The following is a 23,197-nucleotide window of genomic DNA, read 5'->3' on the forward strand; positions in this document are numbered from 1 at the left end:
ATTTCATTGTGTACCACAATTTCTGTATCCATTCCTGAGTTAAGGAACATTTGGGTTGTTTCCAGGTTCTGGCTATTATGAATAACGTGCTATGAACATGGTTGAGCAAATGTCCTTGTTATGTACTTGAGCATATTTTGGATATATGCCTAGGAGTGGTATAGCTGGGTCTTGAGGTAGCACTACTCCTAATTGTCTGAGAAAGCGCCAGATTGACTTCCAAAGTGGTTGTACCAGTTTACATTCCCACCAGCAATGGAGGAGGGTTCCCCTTTCTCCACACCTCTCCAGCCTGTGTTTTCACTTGAGTTTTTGATCTTAACCATTTTGATAGGTGTAAAGTGAAATCTCAGGGTCTATTGATTTGCATCTCCTTGATTACTAAGGACGTTGAACATTTCCTTAAGTGTTTCTGTTTCATTTGATATTCCTTTATTGTGAATTTTCTGTTTAGCTCTGTACCCCATTTTTTAATTTTTTTTCTTATTAGTTACATTTTGTTAACTCTGTGTCCCAGCTGTATCCCACTCTCTCATTCCCTCCTCAACCCCACACTCCCTCCCTGGTGTCCTCCCTTCCCCTTTCCAAGTCCACTGATAGGGGAGGAGGACCTCCTCCCCTTTCTTGACCCTGTTTTATCAGGTATCTTCAGTACTGGCTGCAAAGTCCTCCTCTGTGGCCTAAGAGGACTGCTCCTTCCCTGGGGGGGGGGGGGAGGTCAAAGAGCCTGCCTTTGAGATCCTGTTAGAAATAGTCCTTGTTCCCCTTACTTTGGAAAACTACTTGGTTACTGAGCTACCATGGGCCACATCCGAGCAGAAGTTCTAGGTTATATCCATAGATGGTCCTTGGTTGAGTGTCAGTCTCAGAAAAGACCCTGTGCCCGGATATATTTGGTCCTTGTAGAGTTCCTATCCTTTCCATATCATACTAACTCCCCTTCTTTCATATGATTTCCTGTACTCTGCCGAGGGTTTGGTTATGAGTCTTAGTGTCTGCTTTTAAAAACTGCTAGGTAGAGTCTTTCAGATGCCTTTTGCGGTAGACTCCTGTCATATGTTCAATGTACACACCTATGAATACTCGATATTTGACAAAGAAGCCAAATCCATTCAATGGAAAAAAGACAGGATCTTCAACAAATGGTGCTGGACCAACTGGATGTCTACATGCTGAAAAATGAAAATAGATCCATATTTATCACCCTGCACAAAACTAAAGTCGAAGTGGATCAATGACCTCAACATAAAACCAGATACTCTAAATCAGTTGAAAAAAAAAGTGGGGAACAGCCTAGAACTGATTGGCACAGGAGACAACTTCCTGAGCAGAACACCAACAGCACAGGCTCGAAGAGCAACAATCAATAAATGGGACCTCATGAAACTGAAAAGCGTCTGTAAAGCAAAAGACACCGTCATCAAAACAAAACGACTGCCTACAGATTGGGAAAGAATCTTCACCAACCCTTTATCTGACAGAGGGCTAATATCCAGTATATATAAAGAACTAAAGAAGCTGAAAAGCAACAAACCAAGTAATCTAATTTAAAAATGGGGAGCAGAGCTAAACAGAGAATTCTCAATAGAGGAACATCAAATGGCAGAGAAACACTTAAAGAAATGCTCAACGCCATTAGCCATTAGGGAAATGCAAATCAAAATGACCCTGAGATTTCACCTTACACCCATAAGAATGGCCAAGATGAAAAACTCAAGTGATAACACATGCTGGAGAGGTTGTGGAGAAAGGGGAACCCTCCTCCATTGCTGGTGCGAATGTAAACTGGTACAACCACTTTGGAAGTCAATCTGGTGCTTTCTCAGACAATTAGGAGTAGTGCTACCTCAAGACCCAGCTATACCACTCCTAGGTATATATCCAAAAGATTCTCAAGTATACAATAAGGACATTTGCTCAACCATGTTTGTAGCAGCTTTATTTGTAATAGGCAGAACCTGGAAACAACCCAGATTTCTGTACCCCATTTTTAAAATTGGTTTACTTGTCACAAACCTAATCCAAGAACATATAAAGGATCACATGCACCATTACCAAGTAGGCTTCATCCCAGGCATGCCAGGGTGGTTCAGTATATAGAAATATATCAATGTAATCGACCATATAAACAAACTGAAGGAGAAAAACCATATGATCATCTCCTTCGATGTTGAAAAAGCATTTGACAAAATCCAACATGCATTCCTGTTAAAATCTTGGAGAGATTAGGGCTACAAGGCACATACCTTAACATATTAAAGGCAATATACAGCAAGCCTATAGCCAACATCAAACTAAACAGAAACTTAAATCAATCCTATTTTAATCAGGGACAAGGCAAGGCTGCCCACTCTCTCCTTATTTGTTCAACATAGTACTTGAAGTCCTTGCTAGATCAATAAGACAACTAAAGGAGACCAAGGGGTTACAAATCAGAATGGAAGAAGTCAAATTGTCACTATTCGCAGATGATTGACCCCAAAATTCTACCAGAGACCTCCTTCAGCTGATAAACATCTTCAGCAGTGGCTGGATACAAAAATAGCTCAAAAAAAAACTGTTTTCTAATTTTCAAAGCATTTGTTTAGGTGCTATTCAGTTTTTTGACTTTCTTAAATACTTTTGAGATGAAGCCTTTACAAGACATCTAATTTGCTAATATTTTTTTCCAAAATCTCAGACTCTTGATCTTTTCCATGTGGAAAAGTTTTCTAAGAGTGCTTCATGGTAATCCAGAGGACCAAAGTTCAATTGCCAGCACTTATGTCAGGTGGCTAACAGCCACGTGTAACAGCAAGTCCAAGGTATGTGAGGCTGCCTCATATTTTTTAAAAGAAATTGCTGTAGTCGTTACATAATTTACTAAGAAACTTACTTGAGGAGCATGCATTTCCTGAATCAAATCAAAAAGAACAGATCTTAGCAACATGACAGTATTTGATCTACTTATTTACAACTAAATTGCAATTTACTAACCATAACATCGTGCCTTTATAAAGAATTAGGGATGGGGAAAGAATAAATGCATTGCATGTGGTTAGAATAACCATACTATATTAATCAGCTGTCAGCATTACCATGGACAGGTTAGGGATTATTATATATCTCTGATGGAGGAGAAAGCATGTTCTTTTAGGTAACAGTTGCAGATTATAATAGATGTAGAAGAATCCAACTAGCTCATGCTACATGCCTTATGATTTCCACAAATTCTACTACATGTTTACCATCCCTTTATATATTCTTATAGAGTGGCCATGACTTATTTCATTATATCTTTTTGTAACAATTTGATACACTGTTCATTTGATTTCCATAGCAGCTCTTTGTGAATATTATACTCATGAGTTAAACCTGTGAGGGGAAGGGATCAACAATAAATTCCTTAACATGCTGCTGTTTATATTCTTTGGATGTTTGGATGTTTGGAATCGAAATAAGGTGCTACCAATCTACAAACAGAGTAGTGACTGCATTCTGCTAACCTGATGGCAGACCCCTTGTTAAAACCTTAAACTGCAACCAGTCCTGATGAGACCTGATAAGCTAGGGTGGGATGGAAGGGGAGGTGGACCTCCCCTACTGGTAGACTTGGAGAGGGGCAGGGAGGAGATGAGAGAGGGAGGGTGGGATTGGAAGGGAATGAGGGAGGAGCTACAGCTGGAATGCAAAGCGAATAAAATGTAATTAATGTAAAAAAATAAAAATTTAATATAAAAATCCTAAAATATATATTTTTCTTTACATATTTCCTGCATTCATTTTCCTACTTCTACCTAATATATGTTTATGATGCAAAATATGGTCTCTTTTCAACTCTGACTTAGAGTTTTCAAGTCATTTCCTATAATCTGATATACTTAGAAATCTTGCTTAACCTATTCCTGGAAGTATTGTGAAATTGCTCTGTTTTCTCTGAAAATTTCTAATGTGCTTTGTTCAGTGAAGATTAAAATGATAAAAGAAGCACAGGATTTACTCTTACAGCTTAAACTAATTTCTGGACAAACGACATCATTTATCATGATGGGGAACCATAGAGTCCAGGGTTAAGGCATAGTGGCAGAGAGACTGTCTGATCTTTCCAATTTTTAACATCACTGTGGCGTGGCCAGCATTTTGACACAGAGTACTTATACCCAAGGGGATAACCTGAAACTCCAGTCTTTCTCAGTGCTAGCTACTCATTGAATCTGTGACAGGGACAAGGTGTCATTTTACACGCTTGTCTGCATGTTTCATCTCAATGTCCATTTGCGTGAAGATTGATGACTCTGAAAGTGAATGGAACGCTTTATAATGCTGTGTCCGTCAAAACTCAAACTCTACTAACATTTTAATGTGAGAGTTTTGCCCTTGGATGAGTGGCCCTTATCAAATGCAGGAGATAAGAGGAGAAAAAAGACCTTGGTTAAATATACAAGCCTTCCAATTCTCAGAATATGGGAGAAAAAAAAAAGCATGGAGCCTTAAAATCTAGAGAACATGTGCTGATTACCACTGGAAAAGTGAGACATTTAAGAACGGCATAACTCTTGAAACATTAGATCAGTTGAAAGGATTTGTTCCATTAATTCTTAGACAGTTAACATTTCATACAGAAAAAGGGTAATTAGCACCAGAATTGTCTTCAATCCCTTGAGAAGTTTGTGGCCTTAATACTGCCAAAAGCTGTGTTACCCAAAGGTTACTGTTATTTATTGCCATGGCTCTAATGCTTAATAGGAGTCTTTCCAAAAAAAATTACCCAAAAGACTTTTATGCTGCTTTTTTTAACATCCTAAAATCAATGACTTGAAATAAGTCCACCTGTTAAAGGCAAAAATGGGTTTTCACAGATATATTTTTGCTGGAGATATAAATTGTCCTTTTAAAATAAAAATACTGATTAGTAATGATTCCATTTTAAGGAGAAAAAGGCATTCAAAAAGTAAGTATGGAAGAGTTATAGTGAGTTCCATCACTGATAGTGAACCAGTGAGTTACTGAATCACTAAAATGAAATGAATTCTTAATATGATGCAGGTTTTTAAACTAAAATAAAAATTGTTTAGTTATAGCAAATGCACTTTTTGTTTTTTAATTAAATGTTTATTTTTTAATATTAATTACATTTTATTTACTTTGTATACCAGCTGTAACACCCTCCCTCAGTTCCTCCCAATCCCACCCTCCCTCTCTCATTTCCTCCCTGCTCCTCTTTAAGCCCACTGATAGGAGAGGAACCCCTCTCTTTCCATCTGACCTTAGCTTATCAAGTCTCTCCAGAACTGCCTGCAATGTCCTCCTCTACAGCCTAGAAAGGCTGTTCCTCCCTCAGGGGTGGGGAGGTCAAAGAGCCAGCCACTGAGTTCATGTTAGAGACAGTCCCTGTTCCCCTTACTAGGGTACCCACTTGGATAGTGAGATGCCACGGGCTCCATCTTCGCAGGGGTTCTAGGTTATATCCATGCATGGTCCTTGGTTGAAGAATCAGTCTCAGAAAAGAACCCTGTGCCCAGATATATTTGGTCCTTGTGGAGCTCCTGTCCTCTACAGATTTTAGTAACTCACCCTTCTTTCATATGATTCCCTGAACTCTCCCCAAGGTTTGGTTATGAGCCTCATCATCTGCTTTGATACACTGCTAGGTAGAGTCTTTTAGAGGTGCCTGTCCTGTTACTTGTTTTCTCCTCCTTCCAATGTCCATCCCCTATGTTTTTCTAAGTGAGGATTGATCATCTTACAAAGGTCCTTCTTCTTGTTTATCTTCTTTAGGTGTACAGATTTTAGTATGTTTATTCTATCTTCTAGGTCTAGTATCCACTTATAAGTGAGTATATACTGTGTGTGTCTTTCTGCTTCTGGGATACCTTACTCAAGATGATGTTTTCTAGATCCCACCGTTTGCCTGCAAATTTCATGATTTCCTTGTTTTTAACTGCTAAGTAATATTCCATTATTAAAATGTTCCACAATTTCTGTGTTTATTCCTTTGTTGAGGGACATCTGAGTTGTTTCCAGGTTGTAGTTATAATTAAGGCTGCTACGAACATGGTTGAGCAAATTTGTTTGTTGTGTACTTGAGCATATGTTGGAGATATGTCTAGGAGTGCTATAGCTGGATCATGAGGAAACACTATTCCTAACTGTCTGAGAAAGGTCCTCTGATTTCCAAAGTGGTTGTAAAAGTTTACATTGCCACCAGCAGTGGAGGAGGGTTCCTCTTTCTCCATAACTTCTCCAGAATGTGTTGTCACTTGAATTTTTTTTTTGTGATTGAAAATATACTTTTATTCTCTTATATCTTTTATAATTTCTCTCGAATTCCATTCACAGCACCCAATTTATCATAACAGAGTGAAAGAGTGGTTCATTTTCATGCCCATTCACAAACAGAAGAGACAAAACCACACATTATTTACCTCGGTATTTTCCTACTTTTATCTGTCACGAGCTTATGAAGTGTACAGAAATGAGGACAGAACAATGACAACAACAAAAACAACAAACATTCCCAGTGACTGAGCAGACTTTTAAGTGTTAATTCTTACAACCTTCAGCTACTGGGGCATAAACCATTTTCACATTATAAATATCGGTTCTAGTTGAATACAATTAAAGTCCTCCCCTCTGCAGGAACATGCAGAGCTCATTTGCTCCCATTTCAGTGTAGGCTAGCATATGATCATTACTAACCTTTGAGTATCAACTTGAGTTTTTTATCTTAGCCATTCTGATGGGTGTAAGGTGAAATCTCAGGATCAATTTGATTTGCATCTCCCTGATGGCTAAGGATGTTGAGCATTTCTTTAAGTTTTTCTCTGTCATATATTCCTTTACAGAGATTTCTCTGTAGCTCTGTACCCTTTTTTAAATTACATTACTTGATCATCTGGAGGTATCTACATCTCTGATCTCAAGCTGTACTACAGAGTAATAATAATAAAAACTGCCTGGTATTGGCATAGAAAAAGAATGTGGATCAATGGAACGGAATAGAAGACCCAGAAATAAACATGGATACTTGATTTTTGACAAATATACCAAAACCATTCAATGGAAAACAGACAGCATCTTCAACAAATGGTGCTGGAACAAATGGATGTCTGCATACAGAAAAATGAAAATAGACCCATATTTATCACCCTGCACAAAACTAACATCTAAGTGGATCAAAGACCTCAAAATAAAACCAGACACACTAAATCTGTTAGAAGAAAAAGTAGGGAAAGAAAAAGAAAAAGTTGTCTCCTGGATCTCATTGGTACAGGAGACAACCTTCCTGGACAGAACACCAACAGCACAGGCTCTAAGAGCAACAATCATAAACTGGACCTCATGAAACTGACTTCTGTAAAGCAGAGGACACTGTTGTCAGAACAAAACGACTCCTTACAGATTGGGAAAGGATCTTCACCAACCCTATATCTGACAGAGGGCTGATATCCAGAATATTTAAAGAACTCAAGAAGTTATAAAACAGTAAATGCCCTTTTAGTAGATTATTCAAGACTATAAATTAACATAAAAGAAAATCATTTAACTTAAAGAAAATATATTAAGTAGTCATATATTTGTCTTAATCTAATGTATAATGAGTTGTTAAAAATTGATGTTTATTTCAATTATAGTTCTACTTGAGTTGTATAATGATTAATGTCTGTGCTTTGTAACTTACTATTGTATATGGCACATTAAAAGCATGGCATACTATAACATCAGAAGTTGCTAATACTGATAATATGTGAAAGTAAAAATCAAAAGCAGAAAAAAATAATGCAACATGAGACAACATATGAGATTCTCTTTCTTTGCATTCTGATCCATGCACCCACTCACATGCACATACAAGTTCACATACATGCACATAGATATACAAAAATCTTCATTGAAAAACAACTACTGTGCAACTTTCATTCAAATACGAAAAACTGGAACTCAGGGTTGGTTGAGATGGCTTGAAAGGTCAGAGCACTTGTTACATAAGCAAACGTGCTTGATTTCAGATTCCTCCAAACTCATCGAAAGAGCTGGCCATTGTGATGGGCATGCCTGTGACTCCAGTGCTAATGTTGGGGGCAGAGACAGGAATATTGCTGGATCTTTCCACCAGCTTTATTCTAGGTTCCATGAGAGACCCAGACTCAAGAGAAAAGAGTAGGGAAAAGAGAGTTCAGCCTCTCTCCTTAGCCTTTTCATGCATGGGCTCATGCATGCACATGTGCACACAGAGGTTTACTCAGATGGACACATCACACATAAGAAGATATATACACATAAAATAATAAGTAAATTAATTAATTAACGTTAAAGAGGAGGCGGTGCAAAAGCAATGAGTAGCATATTGCAAAAATCATTTTGGCACTTGTTCTTTCAACAGCAGTAACTAGTTGTGTTAGTACATACTACTACAATAGTTTTCTCCTTTTCTTAATTTTTAGGTATTTCTTTGACTATTTTTATATACCCTCAGGAATGCGCATGGGAGCTGTGCTCCTTAGCAAAATTAGCTTTAGTGTTCTTGTTTATCTTCTTTATTATTATTTTTTTATTTTATATTTTATATTTTTTTAATATTAATCACAGGTTACTTACTTTGTATCCCAGCCATAGCCCCCTCTCTCATTCCCTCCCAAATCTACGCTCCCTTCCTCATCTCCTCCGTGACAATTTCCAAGTTCACTGATAGGGGAGGTCCTCCTCTCCTTCCATCTGACCCTAGCTTATCAGGTATCTTCGGGACTGGCTGCAAAGTCCTCCTCTGTGTTGTAGCAAGGCTGCTCCTCCCTTGGGGGGTGGGGAGGTCACAGAGCCTGCCATTGAGTTCATGTCAGAAATTGTCCCTGTTCCCTTTACTACGGTGCCCACTTGAATACTGAGCTACCAAGAGCTACATCTGAGCAAGGGTTCTAGGTTACATCCATACATGGTCCTTGTTTGGAGAAAACATAAAAGACCCCTGTGCCCTGAAATATTTGGTCTTTGTGGAGCTCCTGTTCTCTCCAGGTCATACTAACTCCTCCTTCTTTCATATGATTCCTTGTACTCTGACCAAGGTTTGGTTATGAGTCTCAGTATCTGCTTTGATACACTGCTAGGTAGAGTCTTTCAGAGGCCCTCTGTGGTAGGCTCCTGTTCTGTTACCTGTTTTCTCCTATTTCCAATGTCCATCCGATTTCTCTTTCTAAGTGAGGATTAACCATCTTAACCCGGTCCTTTTTCTTGTTTATCTTTTTTAGGTGTATAGATTTGAGTATGTTTCTCCTATCTTATAGGTCTATTATCCACTTACAAGTGAGTATATACCGTGTCTGTCTTTCTGCTTCTGGGATACCTCACCAGGATGATCTTCTTTAGATCCCACCATTTTCCTGCAAATTTCATGATTTCCTTGTTTTGAATTGTTGAGTAATATTCCAAAAGTACCACAATAAGGTGAATTGGAAACCATTGTAAGCTTATAATATCTCATATTCGAACCTGTCATTTTCCAACCTTTTTAAATCAAAAGAAATACAACATGGTGAAATATAAATAACACTTTTGGTGTATACAATAATTTTCCTGTTTTTTATCTATATATTTTTATATTATGTGATTTTTTTATTAAAGACATATCTTTACATATATATTATTAAGAAGTTAGAAGTTATGTTTCACTTTTCAATACTTTTGTTGGATAGAGTTGTAAAATACAAAGTATATAATCCTTGTTGACAGTGGTAAGTATTTTCAACAATCATAGGAGAAGCCATGTGCTGTATTGGTATACATAAGTTCTTAAAACAATGTTCATTTCTAACTTCTGTGAGAAACCAGTATTTATCCTTGAATTACCTGCATGAGTCCTGTTATCTCTCTTGCCCCAAACCAGGCCAGCTGCTGCACTACTCCTTCTTTACAGAGCTCTGTCCGCCAAAATAAATGTATCGAAAAACAGCAAAGTGCTTCCCCGAGACAGACTGCAGCATCTCTCCAATCCTCACTAGCAGAGAAAACGGTAACATCTGCATTTAAATTACTTGTTTACTCAACTCATTTATATAAAAGTGCAGTAAACCTAAAATTCAGTTCTGGAACACTTATTTGGACCTAGAGGACACGTCATATAGTTTCTCTGGTAGCTTTCAGACAAATACCCTTATACAGCCTTGGATTGCAGCATCATTCAAATGCAATGTCTTGAAAAGCCTAGTAAGAAAATAGACCATAAAGCAAGTTTTTCTGAAATGGAAGAGAATACCATTACTATTGAGATTTTCTTCCTGCCTCTCAGACTGTCTTGGCTAAACTGATTTCCTCTGGCTACAATGACTGCACTACCATCTGCTCATTAGAAACTATTGTTCATTAACACTCACTAGCTGCTTTGAAATAATTTCCCAATACATGTCCCACATTTTGAAACATATTCAATCATTGTTATTAATTCAGTTGAGTACCCACTGTAATAAATGTAATATTTCATTTATTATAATGCATTACTAAGTATCAATTTTACTACCTTAAGCATATATTAATAAACCATTAAGTGTGAAGAACCCTGTTAATGTGAAAAGATGGCAAAATATAGAAATCCACCATTAGCTGAGAAGACATTGGCAAATGATGCCTGCTGGATAAGGGACAGTCACCTTTCTTCAGGATGCTGTCCCTGTGAAGTTTGTGCCAGTGCATGGTTCCACACTTAGACACCTGCTAGGCTCAGCAGGTTATAGATGAGGTTGGAAGGGCTGATGGTTATGGGGTCTGAGACAAGTGGAAGAATGAGTGGTTATGATAAAAATACATTGCATATATATGCAACTCCAAGAGATTATGTTAAAATTCATTAAAATAGAGCCTTCCAATCAGCAGATTATGGAAAAACAAGTTTGTGGGCAATAGGAAAAGAGCATGTCTTAATATGTGATAGCAAAATATGTTACTAGTATATTCTGGACAAAGGGTGATTATGATGCCATCAAAGGCACCAGACAAAACACTGGAGAAACAAATTCTGCTTAATTTCTTCACAAATGACTGGGAACCTTAACTCTTCTTCTCTCAAGGCATTGCTAACCCCAGTGAGCTCTCTTTTACTGTTGCTATAATTTTGCTTTTTGCTACTTGGAAGATATAAAGATTTATATTTTTTCTAACTATGAATTATTAATGACCAATATTATACCTGGTTCTTAAGTACAAGTCAACTAGAAGTTACTCTTTGCTTTTATTTTTGTTTATTTTTTTTTTTTGACCAAACATGTAACCCTAATTAGTTTGAAGTGTTATATATAACAAAGATGGCATTCGATTTCACCGGAATCTTCTGTTTCCATACCTTATATCCTGGAATTAATAACAGACACCACCAGGACAATGTTGCCACCTAAGGTCATGGTGAGGCCCTGGTCCATCCTGCCACCAAGGGCCATATCTAGGCCCTTGGTCCTGCAGCAATGGGAGTCTGTTACCACCAAAGGTACAGTAGATGTCACTGGTCTAGACAGCCTCCTTGGGCCACGTTGATGTCTGAGGGCTGGGTAGAGCTGACCCCACCCAACATTTGGATATCACGGGAGAGCTAGCCTGGAAGGAACAAGAGTACCACAGCTGTCCTGCTCTTCTTCAGCTGCAGCACTTTGCAGAGCAAGCCCAGCCACTTGTCCTCCATGTGATGATGTGGGCAAAGGAGAGATGCCTTCTTCCCCCATTGGTCCTTGTCTGCCATTGGCAGGTAGGAGAGTTGGATGTTGGTGATCAGGTAGCTCCGGCATGACAGCAGGAGAGCTGGCTCTGCACCTTGCTCCCTGTGGCATTAGGTGAGCCAGTGTAGAAGAACTATTCATGCCAGTGTAGAAGAACTAGCCCTGGTGGCATAACTGTTGGAGAACTGACATGCTGATCAGCCCAACTACTGCCCAGATTCTGAGCTTTGAGTTGGTCCAACCCAACATCAACCCCATTGATGAATTTCTGGAGTGCATGAAGGGGTTGGTCCTACTCATCCACAGTTGCAGGATCTCCATAACACTAACCAACAGCAGGATATCTGAGAGGAGTCCCAGTGAGGATCCAGTATTGATAGTATAGTAAAAGCCAGAGGCCTAGAACAAAACATCTTCAAGTAAAAAGTAAGGACAAGCAGTATACTGTGGGACATATTGTGGCATACTATAGTGTATAATGTTGCATTTATTTCCTCAGATGAGGGGATGAGATGAGAGCCATACCCAAGTTTTACAAATACATGGCTTAGGATGAGCTTCGGGCATATCTATCTCTGTTCTATTTATTCCTAGGTCTCAGGCGTGAAGCTTCTAGCCTTGTTAATCTAATCTTAAGTAGCATTATCCTAAGGCTTCAGCTTCAAGCTTCATTCTGGTAACCAAGGCCTAAAATGTCTTTAGCCTATATTACATACTGCTAAATAAACTCTCCCTTTCTGACTCATTTCGCTCAGATGTTCTGGGTCAAACTCTTCTTCAAGGTTACTGATTCAAATACGCCTTTCTCTGCTTCTTATTAAATTACTGTACTTGGAAACACTGCCTATGAACTCCAAGAACTGAACTGCAGCCACTACACAAACTAAACAGAAATGAACTTAATGAACTCAACTGAACTAAATTTCACTCAACTGAAAGCTACCAAATCAACCAATTCTCTCTGTGCACTGGTCTTATGTAGTGTCTTTTTGTTGTCTGTTATACTGAGAGTTGGGCATATCCTATCCTGACTCATTCTGTCAAATCTTTCTCAGATTTTCACTTTGCTCCACAATTAGACTTCATTGTTTGTCATTAAAGGTGTGTATTAAAGTCCTGTCTGTATTTCAGCCAGAGAGATTAAGGGTGTGACTATATTCCAGCTGGATCACATAGACCTGGGTCTTTCAATGTAATTCCTTGCAGAGTAGCCATGTTGCTCAATTAAAATTTCTCTATAGTACAACATCCACAGTGATATTTATTTATTTATTTATTTATTTATTTATTTATTTATTTATTTATTTATTTTGGGAGGAAAGTTGTAAGTGAGAGGGCAGGTAAAAAGTGGCTATAACCATCGATCCTTATCCTCGTCCATGCCTGGCCACTACTGGCTATCTAGGAATAGCTAAAAGAAAGCAGGGAGCAACCTTGTAACAACTGGGCTTTGTCATAAACTGAGAACATTATGTCCATCCCCCAACTCAGGTCTTGTTTATTTGTTTGGTTTTCATCTTTTGTTTGAGACCAGGCCTCCCTCTGTAGCTCTGGCTGGCCTGGAACCTACCGTGCAACCCTATCTGGCATAGAGCGTTTGGCCTCAGCTCCCAAGTACTGTGTTTACTGGTATGAGCCACCACGGCCACGTTGGTCCTAAGGTTCTATAAAGTATCTACAGACTATATGCACTGCTCAAGCCTTCCTGTGCTTCCTGCCAGAGCTCTCTAACCTCCAGTTGAATGAAGGTCAAGAGCTGAATGTCTACATCCCACTACCTTTCTCTCAGCAGCCTTGAAATGTGACTTTTGTGCAGGTAATCAACATACCATGTGGCCACACCTTCCCCGTCCTCTCAGTACAAGCGTTTCCCATCTATCAAGCTCGCATGTGTATTCAGTAAGCCAGGTTTTCATTGTTACGGTCTTATTCTCTAAGGAAACTGGGGTTTGGCTCATTAATGCTGCTACTGAATTTATCTTAAATAAATGTCTGTAAGGTTATTGTAAAAAAAAAAGTGGCTATAAGATGAGTAGAATTGGGGTGCTTGATGTGATTTTCACAAAGAATCAATAAAAAGTTAAATAAAAAATTTACAGATAAAACACATTATGAAAAATAGTTATTTGCAGTCTTTATATAAGCACACAGCGTTTCTCATTACTATCTATCCCTCACTCTCCCACTCCTATTCCCTTCAGGCCATTGCATCATATATTCCTCTCAAATTTATATCTACCTCAATAATTATTTTAAACCACTGCCTGAAATCAATGTTGCATGTGAAACCTACCAGCAGTGAGACTCTTAAAGATGATAAAGTATGCAACTACTGTACCCATACAGTTATTGTGCCATGCTCTTTTACGATGACACCAATGAACATGCCAAACTGGATGGTGAAAAGCACCAGAGACTCAACCTTTAACAAAGAACCGAGGTCAAGTTATTAAAGCTGGAAGCAGAAGAGGTGGCCCTCCTCAGAGAAGAGTACACACCTTGGTTGCCTTGTGCTAAACAGTCAACTGCAGTGAAAATTTGCATACTAGTAAGATTAGATATACTCATAGATTATTTTCAGAAATATATATGTACATACAAGTACTAATGTGCATGCACTAACAATTAATGAGAAGAAAAGAGACCAGGAATTTAAAGCGGAGTAGATAGCATTTGGAGTAGGGAGAAAAAAGGGAGAATTTACATATCCATACACACATTTAATGAACAAAACAAAATGGGCTCCTTTCATACACAATTGACATGCACTCATGTAACAGATGTTAAAAAACAACAACAACCAGACATATGTTTACATGTAAACACATATCTATATACATATTTACAACTCATGGATGAAGCAAATTCAGCAACTTTCATTCAACCATCTGGGTGTTCTGTTACCATTTATTGTATGCCCTTTATACCTCTGAGACAAAGCTGTCTCAAGCCTGTCTGCTGGAGGTCCACAAAGGTAGTTATTGTAGCCATAAACTTTCTAGAGTTGTTTTAGAACTTCCAATACAACTTAATTCTTAAAAACAGGGTCAGATGAAAGGGGAGGAGGTCCCCCCCTATCAGGGGACTTGGAAAGGGGCAGGGAGGAGACCAGGGAGGGAGTGTGGGGTTGGGGAGGGAATGAGGGAGCGGGATACAGCTGGGACACAGAGTTAACAAAATGTAACTAAAAAGAAAAAAAAAATTGGAAAAAAATTGTTTTAATCAAATCAAGAATTCCATAATCAGGAGTTAATTCATCTTAACAGCAGTACCTCTTCAATAAGATCCCATAGGAAGTTTGCTCAATCAGACTGTATAAATACCCAGAAAGCGACCATTCATACTATCCCAGAGCGTAGAGAGATGCAGCAGTGCACAAAGAATTTGTGTCAGAGACTGGAAGCAGTTCTGGGGTGTATCCATAAATGGTATCCAGCGAGACAATTATTCACTATGGTAAGATTTTCCAATTTTGTGGATTAAAGGTTTATGAAGTATGATCTAATATTTCTTTGGATTTCCTTCATGTCTTTTGGTATGTATACCTTTCATTTATTTTTGTTAATTTGGATATCTTCTCTGTGTCTTTTTGGTTAATTTAAATAAAGGTTTGTCCATCTTGCTGATTTTTTTTCAAAGAGCCAACTCTTTGTTTCATTGATTTTTCTGATTGTTTCCTTTGCTTCTATTTTATTTTTTTTTATCCTTCTGTTTGATTATTTTCTGCTTTCTCCTCCTCTTGCATGTGTTTTCTTTTTCTTTTTCTTTTTTTTTCTCCCTAGAGCTTTTGGGTGCACTGGTTTAGTTCCTAGTATGGGATCTATTCAGTTTCTTTATTATTATTATTATTATTATTATTATTATTATTATTATTATTATTATTTACAATTTATTCAACTTTTATACCTGCTGTAGCATCCTCCCTCATCTCCTTCAAGTTCCCTCCCTCCCTCCCTCCTTCTTCACTCCTATGCCCTTCCCTTACTCCACTGATTGGGGAGGTCCTCTTTCCCTATTATCTGACCATAGCCTATCAGTGAGACTGTCTGGATCCTCTTTCTCTGTGGCCTAGTAAGTTCACCTAGTCAGGGGGATGTGATCAAAGAACAGGCAACCAGGTTCTCTGCAGGTACCACTGATCCTGTTACTAGGGAACCCCAATGGAGAATGAGCTGTCCATGAGTTACAGCTGAGCATAGGTTCTAGATCCTCTTCATGCATGGTCTTTGGTTCATTCATCCATCACTGCAGGCCCCTTTTGGCACAGATTTTTGGCTCAATAGTCTCTTTGTGGCACTCCTGACCACCCCAGGTCTTTCTATCTCCCCCTTCTTCTGTAAGATTTCCTGCACTCTGCCCAAAGTTTTGCTGTGATTTTCAGCATCTGCTTTGATACCCTCCTGGGTAGAACCTTTTAGAGGCCCTCTATAGTTGGTTCCAATCTTGAACTCTCTCAGAAAATTAGGAATAATGCTACATCAAGATTCAGCTATACCACTCCTGGGCATATACCCTGAAGATGTTCCACTATTCAAGAAGGACATTTGCTCAGCTATGTTTATAATGGCTATATTTTTGATAGACAGAATCTGGAAACAACAGGAGCCAACCACAGAGGGTCTCTATTCAAATTCTTAAATGAAAGCAGTTAGTGCTATGAATTTTCCTTTTATCACTACTTTCATTGTGTCCCTTAAATTTGGATATGTTTTGCCTTTATTTTCCTTGAATTCTAGAAGTCTATAATTTTATTCTTTATTTCTGCCTTGATCCATTAGTTGTTCAGTAGACAGCTGTTCAGTTTCCATGACTTAATACACTTTTTGTTGTTTGTGTTGTTCTTAATATCCATCTTTAATTCATTGTGGTCTGATAGATTATAGGGGATTATTTCAATTTTCTTGTTTCCATTGAGTTGTGCTTTGTGGCTGAGTATATGGTCAATTTTTGAGAATATTCTGTGAGGGGCTGAGAAAAAATATGTTCTTTCATGTTATGGTGAAACATTCTGTTTCATATGTGTTATCACAAAATATTCTGTGATGATATGTATTAAGTCCATTTGATTCATAAATTCTATTAGCAATACTATTTCTCTCTTAAGATTTGTCTGAATAACCTGTCCATTGTTGAGAGTGGGGCACTGAAGTTTTTACTGTTTTAATGTGTGAGATTTTTTAAATTTTTTATTTAACTTTTATTAATTACACTTTATTCATTTTATATCCCCCTATAAGCCCCTCCCTCCTCCCCTCCCAGTCCCACCCTCCCGCCCTTTCTGCATGCATGCCCCTCCCCAAGTCCACTGATAGGGGAGGTCCTCCTCTCCTTCTTTCTGATCTTAGTCTATCAGTTCTCATCAGAAGTGGCTACATTGTCAGGGTTCTAGGTTATCTCCATGGATAGTCCTTGGTTGGAGTATGAGGCTCTGAGAAGTTCCCTGTGTTCAAATTTTCTTGTTCTGTTGCTCTCCTTGTGGAGTTCCTGTCCTCTCCAGCTCTTACTATTTCCAAGATTTGATGTATGATTTAAGCTTTAGTATTTTTTTTTTCTTTTTACAAACTTAGTTATCCTTGTATTTAGGACATAGATGTTCGGATTTGAGAAGCCATTTTGGTGGAGTTTTCCTTTGATGTGTAATAAATCTCTTTTTTCATGTTCAATTAATTAATTTTGGTCTGAAATCTACGTTTTTAGGTATTAGAATATCTATACCAGTGTGCTTGAAAATTTTTTTTTAAAAATCCATTTACTCTAAGGTAATGTTTATTTTTTATAGAGTTGTTTCTTGTATGCAGCAGAAGGATGTATCCTTTATTATTATTATCATTATTATTCCTGTTAGCATTTGTTTTTTTTTATAAGGGAAATTAGTTTACTGATATTGAGAGATAGAAATGACCAATGAATATTTATTTCTGTTATTTTTTGTTATTGATTGTTGGTGATGTCAGTGTGTATATGTGTTTTCTACTTTTTTGGGTTTTGCTACTATGAGATTATTTATTGTCTCTGTGTGTATAGTTAACTTCCTTGGGTTGGGGCTTTTCTTCTAGTACTTTCTGTAGAGATGGATTTATGGATAAATATTGGTTACATTTTAGTTGGTCATGAAGTATCTTATTTTCTCCATCCAATACATAGCAGAAGGGTTTGCTATGTAATCTGAGCTGGCATTTGTGGTCTCTATAGAGTTGCAAGTCATCTGACCAGGTCCTTATGGCTTTTATAGTCTCTGTTGAGAAGTCATGTTTGATTCTAAAAATAATTGTTTGTATTTAGGTGGCAGAAATATGCAGCTGAATCCATAATGTCATACTAGGGGACAGATCTCACATGAAAGGTTTATTAAGGATGGGAACCCAGAAGCTGTCTCTGGGTTAGGATGGAGAGAAAAAAGGTGGGGGGAAGGGAACAGGCCCTTTTATAAGGTTACGTAGTGCATGCACAGTGGGAGGACATGTGCTCACGCCATCAGGGGAAATTTGTTGCATCTTAGAGGCTGGTGATGGTATCTCCTCCTGTCCCTAAGTCTACATTGGAGACTGTACTCCTGATGGCTAACTTGGCCTTTGGTGTTGTAGCAGGGTTCTTCTGACTGGTGTAGCCTCCATGTGTTCTGGCTGTGGCTAGCACCTGAATAGCATAACTCATCTGAAATGGGAACAGGCATCTGCCAGTGGTGTGGGCAGTGAGGTGGAAGGGTTGTGAGAGGGGTGGTTTCGGGATGCATCTCTGGAAACTGAATCTAAGGAGTGGGGTATTTCGGCTTTTAGGTGGGTCACTCATATATTTTTCTGACTGGTGTGACCTTTAAATGACCAAGGAAGTGCACCAGAGTTGGGGGCAGGGTGTCAGGCTAGGCTGCATAGCAAATTCTGATGTCATCACCTGCCACTACCAGGTGCAAGCCAGGAATGCTCCAGATATGAAGATCAACCTGTCATTGTTCCCTCTTTCTCTCTCTGATTTTCTTTCCTTGGGAGCTCTACCTACCCCCCTTTTCTCTTCTCCTAGGCTCCCCCATTGTCTCTCTGTCTCTTTGCCAAACCACCCTTAAATAAACTTCTTTAATAAACTTGCCTGTTGTACTGTGTATAATTTATATATTATAATACAAGGAAGTTATTTCTTTACTGAATCCTGATATAGCTCAACATTTTCCGATTACATAGTAACTCACACACACTCACCCATCAGGAGCATAGAATCTTTTTTCTAATAGTTATTTCTCATTCAGTGTATCTCTATACCATGAAAAAAAATTACAAGAATGACTTAGAAAGAGTCAAAGTATACCAGATAAAATTCCTAGAAAAAATAATTTATCATAAAAAAATAGAAAAACAAATAATTCTTTTGACTGAGACATTGACCTATGAATGTGCCATCATAGGAAGATACCAACAAACTAAAAATTAAACCAAGGAATTTATGTACTCAAAAAAATAAAATAATGTATGAAGTTTGAGTTATTATGTTACCATTTTATGTGTCTGAGTATTCACAAACTATGCTTTACCCAAACACTTTTAAGGTCTGATTTTAAAATAAATACCTCTAAGCATTGGTTTCAATTACCTTTTTAAAAAAAATATTATTCCCAAAATATAAATCTTGTATTTTTTGGTCTCATTTACTAAAATGAGACAAAATGGTTGTACAAATTTGAACAAAGCCAGGTAAACCTCAGATTTGATTTACATCTATTTTTCTAAGCTTCCAAATTCTGCATCATCATACAGTGATAGGCTAAATAGGCATGTAACTAATTGCTAGAAATCTCTTTATTATGAGGGAGTTTTGTTCAAACAGATGCAAATAGAAAGGTCAATGTGTCCAGCTGGGTGAAGAATGTTAATCTATGTTGTTGGCAAATGTAAAGTGCCAGAGGATTAAAGGTCAAGAGACAGATGTGTGGAAGAAGGCAGTGTCTGAGAGCATGCTTAAAAGTGTGCTCAAAATATCATAGACATGCATTACATGAAGTCAAGAATGCCGATGGCATGCATTAAAATGTAACAATAAAAGTCAGAAGGCTGCACCAGTTTTGTTAGTGTCAACACTTAACCTTAATAAAAAGATTCAGATATTTGTAATGAGAAATTGCTTAAGTCGGGCTTAGAAAAACTTTGCTATTAGTTAAATTAGAAAATACTTAATGGAAAATCAGAGTCAGTTTACTTAGTTCATTAGGTTTAACAAAATTACACATTTATAAACAAACACCACAAACTTTTCACATCCATTCCCTCTTATATCTTAAAGATGTTACTCATCAAATGTCTTATAAATGTATTGTATTTAAAAACAGCTTTTAATTTGTACATAAAGATCATAGCCTTGAAGACATTTTGATTTCTATTATATTATGAAATGTGCTGCAATATGTAATTTTATACATTTTAAAATTAAGATTTTTTTTCAAAGTTTTACTAAACTATTATGTTAATACTCATGATTTTGGACAAAAAATACTGTTCTACAATTAAAGTGTCATAATCTACATACTATGTTAAAACCTACTTTAAATTTTTCATATTATTTTTGGATTACAAGTAATAATAGCTTTTTTATTTTCTTCTGACACACAGTAATTTCTGACAGCGGTTTCCCCGGCCTCCTCTCTTCCCATCACCCCTCCAACCTCTCCTTTCCACGAAATCCTCTGCTTCTTGGTTTCACCTCAGAAAACAAAGGCTTCCCAGGGATATCAACCAAGCATGGCATAACAAGTTACAATAAAACTAGGCACAAATCCCCATATCAGGGCTGGGCAAGGCAAGCCACTAGGAGGCAAAGTGTCCCAGTAACAGACAAGAAATGTGAAAAACAAACAAACTAAAAACACCCTCACTCCCACTGATAGGAGTCCCACAAAAACACCAAGCTAACAACAATAACATTTACTTTAGAGGACCTCGACCGGAAACAAGACTAATTCAGGCTTCCTGATTGCTTTCTCAATCTCTGTGAATTTGTGAGTCCCCGTAGTTAATTTTGTGCGCCATGCTCTCCTGGTGTTCATCGCTCCTCTGATTCCTACAATTTTCCCTTCCCCTCTTCCACAGAGTTTCATAAGCTACGGGGGAAGGGAATGATGGAAATCTCTAATTTGGACTCTTTTTTTTCTAACATTTGGCTGTGGGTCTCTGCATCTGCTCCTGTAAGTTGCCCGAACAGGTCTCTCTGAAGATGAGTGGGCAAGGCACTGACCTATGAGTCAAGCAGAATACCATTGGGAATGATTTCATTTATTTTTTTCTACCCTAGGTCTCTGGCCTATTAGGTCTCTGCTTTGATCTCCCTGTTGGATGTGGGACTCAAATTAGACAAGTCATTGGTTGTCCACTGCCAAAACTTCTGCTCCTTCATTGCCAAAGCACATCTTGCTGGCAGAGTATACTGTAGGACAAGGATTTTATGCTCGAGTTAGTGTCACAGTCCCTCCATTAGAAGTTACCTGGTTAGAGAAGATGGCCAGTTCAGGCTCCCATCTTCTGTTACTAGAGGTCTCACTAGGGTAAACCACTAAGCATTCTGAAGTTTCTACTGCACTAAGTTTCCATATCACCGGCCCCCAACTGCCCCTTCAACTGCAATTGACTTTTCCTGCAGTATCTTCTCCCACATAACACCTCTCCCCTCCCCCCAGGAAATGATTTCTCTTATTCCTATTCTTAAGCACCCAGAGTCTACCTGCAAAATATAATCTATTTCCCCTTTCCGGGAGGATCCATGCATCCTTCTTACAGCTCTTCTAGTTACCTCACCTCTCTGGGTCTGTTGATAATAGCATAATAGTCATCTGCTTAACAGTGAATACATCCATATTTGTATTTCTGGGTCTGGGTTACCTCACTAAGGATTACTTTTTCTTAGTTCCACCTTTTTTTTTTTTTTTTGCAAATTTTATTATGTAATTCTGTTGTTTTACAATTGAATAATACTCCATTGAGTAAATAAATGTACCGCATTTTCCTTATCCATTCTTTGGCTGAGGAACATCTAAGTGTTTGGTTCAGGAAGTTGTCTCCTGTGACAATGGTTTTATGGTGATTGTATGTCTAGGTGCTGGATTTTTAGTTTGTTTATTTTTCAATTGGTGTTTTGTTAGATTGTATTTGTTTCTTCTCTGGTCTCTTGCCCTGAGTCCCTTGTGGTTGAGCAGAGATCTCTACCCAAGTGGGGAGCTAGACTTCTTCTGTCTGGGTATGGTAGGCTTCCAGTGAGAAGAGAGTTTCTGCTCAAGCTTGGGATTGTTATTCAGTGATGAGAAAAGAAAGGTGATGGGGGTAGGGTGGGAAGGCACCAACAGAGTAAGGGGGTTCTGTGGGTATGTGGCCTACCTGGAGTTCTGGCTGCTGGCACGGTCTCTAGTGGAGCAGGGTTTCTCTGACTAAGTTGAGGACTAGTACAAGAATAGGAGAGGAGGGAATATTTGGGATATGGTACATAGCCACCAAGAAATTAGTGGGTCCATGAGTGGGCAAACTATCTAGAGTTCTGGCATCTAGTGTAGCCTCTTGTTGAGCAGGGGGCCTCAGTCAGACTTGAGAATTGGGACACAGTGATAAGGAGAAGATGGAGGATTGGTGGGAGTGGGAGAGACCAGCAAGAGAGCAGAATTGAATGGTCTACCTGACATTCTGGCAGGTGGCAAGTCCTCTGGTTAAGCATGGGGCCTTCAATGACAATGAGAAGAAGAAGGGGAGTTGGGGTAGGTTGGATAGACAGTAAGATAAGGATCTGTGGGCATCTACCTGGAGTTCTGGCAGCTTTCATAGCTTTTGGGCTAATAATATCTTGTTTTTATAGTAAATTGTCAACTTTATTAAAATTAGAAAAAAAAGTACTGGAATCACCCAAACATAATATATTTAGTATTTAAAAAGACTGGCATGTGAACATGTGTGTATGTTCCACAGATCTGTATGCAAATATGTATTGTGTATTTAGAGGCCACAAGGAACCTTGAACATCATTTCTATTTCACTATTCATCTTGATTTTAATTTATATTCATTTACTTCACATAAGTTTATTTAATTACATGCATCAATACCCATTCCATATGTGTGAGAGTCAGAGAACAAATCTCTTAAGTCAGTAATTTCTTTTCACCTCATGATTTATAGATCAAACTCAGGCTGGTACAAGTTTTATAACCCACGAGCCATCTCATTGGCTGATGCCTTATTTTGAAGCAGAATGCCTTTAGCTTGACAGTAAGTCACAGAGAGATGCAACTATCTCTTTTTCCTTCAGGCTAGGAGTACAGATATGTCCCACATCATCTTTTTTATTTAGTTCTGAAGATGAAATTCAAGTTCTCTTGCTTTCCTGTCAAACATTGTATTGACTCAGATATCTTCCCAGCCTGTTTTGCAGGACATTTGTTTATGTATACAAAAGTTTTATATAAAAATTAAATTAACTGTGGTGACATAATAAACTGTGGATAATTCAAGATAGTCATTAACATTTTTATAAGTTTTTTTTCAGTTATGTCTTTATTTAATTTTA

Source organism: Psammomys obesus, unplaced genomic scaffold (assembly GCF_907164565.1).
Source record: "Psammomys obesus unplaced genomic scaffold, mPsaObe1.curated_primary_1811, whole genome shotgun sequence".
In the NCBI taxonomy this organism is placed as follows: Eukaryota; Metazoa; Chordata; class Mammalia; order Rodentia; family Muridae; genus Psammomys; species Psammomys obesus.